Source organism: Filicampus tigris, chromosome 10, assembly GCF_054856515.1.
Source record: "Filicampus tigris isolate MCC_2025a chromosome 10, RoL_Ftig_1.0, whole genome shotgun sequence".
Taxonomy (NCBI): Eukaryota; Metazoa; Chordata; class Actinopteri; order Syngnathiformes; family Syngnathidae; genus Filicampus; species Filicampus tigris.
In genome coordinates, this window is record NC_141226.1 from 390,001 (window position 1) to 396,655 (window position 6,655).

General features: G+C 39.9%; 1 protein-coding gene across 7 annotated transcripts in view; it reads left to right on the forward strand.

Moving 5' to 3' along the window:
- fam110b (family with sequence similarity 110 member B) overlaps positions 1-2,356 on the forward strand; it is a 49,694-nt gene extending 47,338 nt beyond the window's left edge. For all 7 annotated transcript variants that reach the window (XM_086043735.1, XM_086043736.1, XM_086043734.1 and 4 more), the window contains one exon: positions 1-2,356. This exon is cut by the window's left edge and continues 973 nt beyond it. The gene's annotated coding sequence lies outside the window, so the exon portion shown is untranslated.
- Positions 2,357-6,655: the final 4,299 nt, after the last annotated feature.

Genomic DNA, 6,655 nt, shown 5'->3' on the forward strand with positions numbered 1-6,655 from the left:
GGAGACATAGACAGTTGTGAAAGCAAACAAACATGACAGCGGGCAGGAGAATATAACTTCAATGCATCAAAATTGAGTTTTACAGGACATTTATGAACCTAAACTAGTTCAGTAGGAGGTATTTTGGGACGCTGTAAACTGACAGGAAATGTTTGAACATTGGCTTCAGCAACACGGACAATATGACTGCCTCATGACAAAGAGCTACCGACCTATCAGAGGACAATCTGTCAATTCACATCTCGTTCAATGAAATGAAATTCAGCATCTCATGTGAGCGCAGCTTGCTTTCAGTCCTTGGAGTCACAACCTGCTTGCCAGTTCAGCTATTAAAACAGGTCAAGTGATGTGCATGAGAGACACAGTGGACCAATCAAACCTAGTGAAAATAAGAGTGGAACTAGTCACGGCTACTTCCAAATTTTGTCACATTTCCTCAAATAGTTGCCTCGACTCTAATAGACGCTTGAAGGCCTCTCCACAGACAACTTCTCTCTCTGAAAAAAAAATAACAGCATATGGCTGAAGTTACATCTACTCTTGCCATGTTTCCACAAAGTGGTACAGTTTGGTTGGGTTCCTGTAGGTACGCTATGGCATGGTACACCGGAATTTGCTTCACACTTTCATTGCGGATGTGTAGCTGATGGCATATCAGCATAGCAGATAATAATACAGTACATCAAACGTAATTTGACATCATCTCAGCAGGATAAAATGTAACTCGCCACGGAATTCTATGATGACGTCGGCATTCTGTAGTGTTCCAAATTATTAGTGCTTAAAACATTGTGTAGAAACCAAGCCATGAGAATTTAGTTGAAAATAAATCAATTAAACCAACACATGATATACATAATTCTGGATATATGCCTGCATAATTTCACACCTCTATTTTATAGGGCTCACACATTGTACTGGCAGGTATGTTAATCAAAATGGAAGGTGAGGAAATAAGAAGAGAACTTAGTCTTTCTAATTGCACTGCATTTTTAATCGTTGAGAAAGACAAGATTCCCAATTAGGGCGGCACCGTGGTCGACTGGTTAGCACGTCCGCCTCACAATTCAGAGGTTGTGGGTTCGATCCCGGCTCCGGCCTCCCTGTGTGGAGTTTGCATGTTCTCCCCGTGCCTGCGTGGGTTTTCTCCGGGTACTCCGGTTTCCTCCCACATTCCAAAAAGATGCATGGCAGGTTAATTGATCACTCTAAATTGCCCCTAGGTGTGATTGTGAATGCGGATGTTTGTCTCTGTGTGCCCTGCAATTGGCTGGCAACCAATTCAGGGTGTCACCCGCCTACTGCCCGAAGACAGCTGGGATAGGCTCCAGCATGCCCCCGACCCTTGTGAGGATAAGCGGATGGATTCCCCATTATAAACGGATAATGTGAGCTTGTACATCTGGCTGTTGCGGAGATTAACACCCCCCCACCACCATCACTGTTTGAGGAAATGTGGCACTCAACAAAATACATTTGTTACAGCTCCATATGAGTAATTGTTTATGCGATTTTTGTGAACTAAAAGCAGGGCCATCTATAACATCACCTTTGCTCATCCTGTTGAGACAGATCAAAATGTTCTCCTGACAAATGTTTTTATTGCATTGTCAATGTGTCAGTGAAATGGAAGACAAAAAGTCTATTCAGCAGGTGCACCATGTGACCATTTCGCTACAGATTTCTAATGTTTTTGAATGAAGAAGAAACAACAACAAAACAGTATTTTGTCTTAAAGAGGAAGTCAACCACAAAGGTTCTAAACAAAAATATGTTTTATGCAGCCCCACAAGTCTAAACAGAATTCTGATTAATATTGCGTTTGTGGAATATGAGTTCAACAGCAAAATCCACCCGTTTTTGTCCATCTCTGGGGCCGGTCATTTTGCCACATTCTGTGGACTGAAAATGACATCACAGTTGCTCAGTGCTCAGATAACGACCAATCATGGCTCAGCTTCAGAAAACAGGTGAGCCATGATCGGTCGTTACCTGAACCCTGAGCAACATTTTCAGTCGATTGGCCGCCCCTTGAGATGGCGAAAAGTGGGTGGATTTTGTCGCTAAACTCATATTCCACAAACGCAAAATTAATCAATACCGTGTTTTATACTAGTGGAGGAACATTGAACATATTATTGTCAAGACATTTTTGGGATTGACCTCCCCTTTAATGGGTCATAACCAGGGCTGATTGTTCATTATTGAATATTTAGCTGATGTTGGTATTGGTAAATGTTATGACTGATGTTGCTGTCAGCTATTTTTCAGTGAGCTACAGTTCGCAATAAGAGAGTGAACACAAAACACAAATATGACAGAATAAAATATTGTGGTGAACACAGTTTGACTGAGACCATTGAGGACCATTGAGTGTACCTTCATCTTTTTTATGTCATTTTCGTTTCATTTTTTTATTGATTGGGAATCAGCATTTCCTTTTCTTAACCACGTTGAAACTACAGAAGTACATAGTTCACATCTTCAGTCATATCCATGGTGTTGCGTGACTATCAAAAAACTAAATTAGTCACTGAGATGCGAAAAGCAGGGCTCTGTCTGACACACTGAATCCAAGATGGAAGCCTGAAGCCATTACTGCAGTTTGTTGGTGTTTATTTAACTCTTCATTAAATTATACTTCCGACTGTACAATGAATCAAAACAAAGATGCAGTGTTGGACAAAAGGATGGTAAAAACTAGCGGTCAACAGAAATATCTGACCCTACCTTCTCTCTCCCTGTACCAAGCAAACAAAACATTTTCAGGTAGACACAGGTGGTATTAGGCAATCACTCCACCCCAGTGACACACCCCAACACACTTAGCTCCGCCCACACACACACACACACACACACACACACACACACACACACAAAGACACCTCTTATCCATATCAATATACAAGAAACATCCCTGCCTCTACACATGGTATTATTGTTAATAATTTTACACTCTTTGGTCTTACAAATGCTTTTGAGGCATCTGCTAACCGTGGTGGGGAGGATACAAAATTATTTTTATGAGATAAGTGCTGCTTCTGTCTTGGACCTTTGTGGGTGGTCCAGGTGCACCTTATCCCCCTCGAGCTAAAACATAATGTTATGCTGGGAATGATGATCATGATCATGATGTCTAACTGGGAGAAAATGTTAATGCAAGCATGTGCCAGCAGTATCATTGCACGACATTCACAGTGATGCAGGAGACATCATTAAGACGCTGTTAAGCTTAAATTAAAGCAATACTAATAACGTGTCTGGTCACGGTTACAGGCCATGTCATAGTGCAGTAGAAAGGTTATAAAAGGACATTGTGGTCATGTTGTGCCAGTGTTCTCCAACTAATGTGTTTGTAGTTGCTTTTGCTAGTGACATCCTTGCATCATGTAGAACAATTTGCTACCTTCAGTCTAGTATCTCTCGATAATCAAGTCTCCTAACTGTTAATGCTTCAGCTCCAACCTCATCTTCCAGTTTAATCCTGTACATTTGATATTTACCACAACACACTGCACACTTGACCGTATGACCTCCATTTTTATTCTCTGCTTCAGGGTGTCAGAGGGAAGCAATATGTCACTGTGTGCCGGACAACAACCAAACAATGGAAAAAAATATTTCCCAGCTTATGCAAGTAATGGAGAGCGCAACAGAGTCACAATATAGATCAATCATACAGACAACAGGTTGTAGCAGAGTTGAGTGACTTTGCAAACTTTCTGAGCTGAAAACTCAATGTTTAAGATGTATGTAGTACAACACACATTTCAGTCAGATGTCTAAAGTCACTGGTAAAAATGCCAACAAAAACAACCATTTTGTCGTGTGTAAAACATTTGTCAATTTTTTTCATTTTTTTTGTTAAAAATTAGAAGTTAATGGGGTTTTCAAGTTACAGACATCCCATTAACCTGAATTTTTTAAAAAACTTACCAAATTGTACATCCGTGTTTTTCACAGGACAGCGACGATTTGTTTTTAGCTTCCAGACTATCGCTTTACACCAGTGGTTTTCAAAGTGTGAACTGTGCTTACCCTGCGGGGACACCTGAGAACTTAAAAGGAGGTACAGCATCTTGAGAAAAATGAATTAAAACATGTTTTCAAACCTGCTAAGCTAATAAGCATATTTAAATGAAAATGGCTTAAATGTAAATAACGGGAGTGGAAAATCCGTTTGTTAGAGAGGGAAGGTGATTTGTAGTACAGGTGGGATAAAATATTGTTATATATCATTAGCGTACGTGATGATAAGATGGCAACAGGTAACGGTACTACTGCTGTTAAATCGATTGCTGTTGTGCACTTGATGAGTACACAGTGATGACGAAAAAGATAGTACTGCTAAATTTAACTAATAACTCGTCTTTGTTGAGCTTTTAAATACTCCATAGAGGAATCATATTTCTTGTCAAAAAAATGTAATATGTTACTGCTTTCAACAGAGTATGATTTTTAGTTGATCCATTTTGTTGTATGTTTTATGTATTTCTGCAATCTTTTTCTTGACGTGCATAGATATTGTGATGTAACATAGCGGATTGATTATTGCACGGTATCCTTCTGTTATTTTTAATGAAGTTACTCTGCGATTCCCCGACCCCTTTGTTGGAGAGGCCCAACTTTTTTATGTTCCCTGAGGGGAGGCTCACAGTCCCACACTTTGGAAACCTGTTTAAAAAGAATTAAGTTTCAGTATTTGAGCGCTAAGGAACTATTTCTTCGGCATTATTCAAAAACTGAAGGGAAGCTAGTCCAACTTCCTGCTGAAGTATCATTCAACCATCCATTATGTTGCAGTTAAATACCTTTGTCCTGCCATTCTTGTGTCTTTCCAGTGGAAAAAAAGTCTCTCGCTGTCAGCATTAAAGGAGGGTAGAATTTTTTTGTTTTTCAATGTTCATTCATTTTAAAAACCCACTATTCATTTCAATAATGCAAAAAAATGTATAGGAGGCTGACACGTTTCACCGCCATCTTTCCGCTACGGGTACCCGAAGGAGACGAACTTAGCGAAAGCAGTTCCTCAACATCATGACTACAGCATGTGTAACAAATGCATTGGTACACTTGAGGGAATACTAGAATGTTGTTTGTGATGATATTTTGCTTGCACTTCTGCTGAAGAAATTGGCGGTAAGCTTGCAAAGTGTGGTCTCTCTCAGGCACCATAAGCAAACGCTTCGAATTAAGGTTGTTGCATTCAATTAGGTCACCACTAGGTGGCAAGTGGATTTTACACACTGTAACTTTTAAGAAAACAATAGTGTATTGTTCTTGGAGTGTCCATACTTTGCTATCAGTTCTGTCAGCAAGATTTGTTTCATTGTTAGATTTGGATTTGCAATGTTCTTCTGTGGTACGTTTTGCTTTCCGTGTGTAATCAATATAAGAAGAAAATATATTCAGTAATTGATTTGGAGCGGAAATCAATGTGTTGGATTTCTGTCTTTTGTTCGTTTCAAGGTTTGTATTTTAACAATTTCGAGCAACATTGTTTGTTAACTGCCCTCAGTACAGAACTGTCTGTCTGATGTAACCTCGGCAAAAAGCTTTGTGTTGGCTGTGTTTTGCCGTGGAAACGTTACATTTTACTTGACTAAAGAATACAAATATTCATGTTTAAGTTCTTTTCGCATTAGTGCAATAAATGGTGTTTTTCCAGTGAAGTTCATTTTTTCGGGGGGGACCAAGGTAATCAAACGCTTGACTCGGGCCTTCCTGTTTGGCATTTGCAAGATATTCCAGCTGCCTTCCATATTCCAGAAACATGCATGATAGTAGGGCTGGGCGATTATGGAAAGAAATAATCACAATTTATGATTGAGATTGAAATCATGATTGTTAAAACAATTATTCATTGATTCCGAAACATAGTATTTATTCTACTACTAAAACACAACTACTCCAAACTATCATCCTAGCCTCACGCTCATTCATCCCTGCACTTGGAACACTTTATTCTATTTTTTTTGTCAAGTACAAAGTGACCTTCTATATATCATGGGAAATTCAAGCCTCTTGAATTTTCATTCCACTACATCCACACCTTAGATGTCTTGCATCTTTGCATACATTGAAGCCTCGAGTAAGCATTACCTTTATCTCTTTGTCATGACCGGGGCCGCCTTTACCTACTCAATTTTTCAAAAATTAGAGACAGTCTGCAAAAAATACAGTACATCATTTCCCTCACGTTTTGAACTGCCATAAAAAAACATTTTCAATAAGTATAAAATCATTCCAGTGGATTCTTCTTCCTAGTTCATACTATCATGTGAACTTTGGACTGATTTTACTGGACAGTTTTTAAAAAAATTAGAGGCAAAGTGTCACGCCTGCTGTGTCTGCACCTTGAGACTGTGTGCGTGTGTGTCGGCGTGTGCGTGTGTGTGTGAGAGTTAAGAGCTGTGCTGATGGGCAGCAGCTGCACCCAATCAGCTGTAGTCCTTTTAAGCTGACCATGAACTCCCCTGCACCGCCAGAACACGTCATGTGCTCGTCATTGAGTTAGTTCCGTTTGGCCATTTGTAGTAAGTCTTTTAGTAGTCTGGGAAGCTAGTAGTAACTTCGCCTTTCTTCACCAGCTCCAGCCTACTGCCTTCCATTGCTTGCCACCTGTCTGTCCCTTGAACTGGACTCAGCCTTGCCT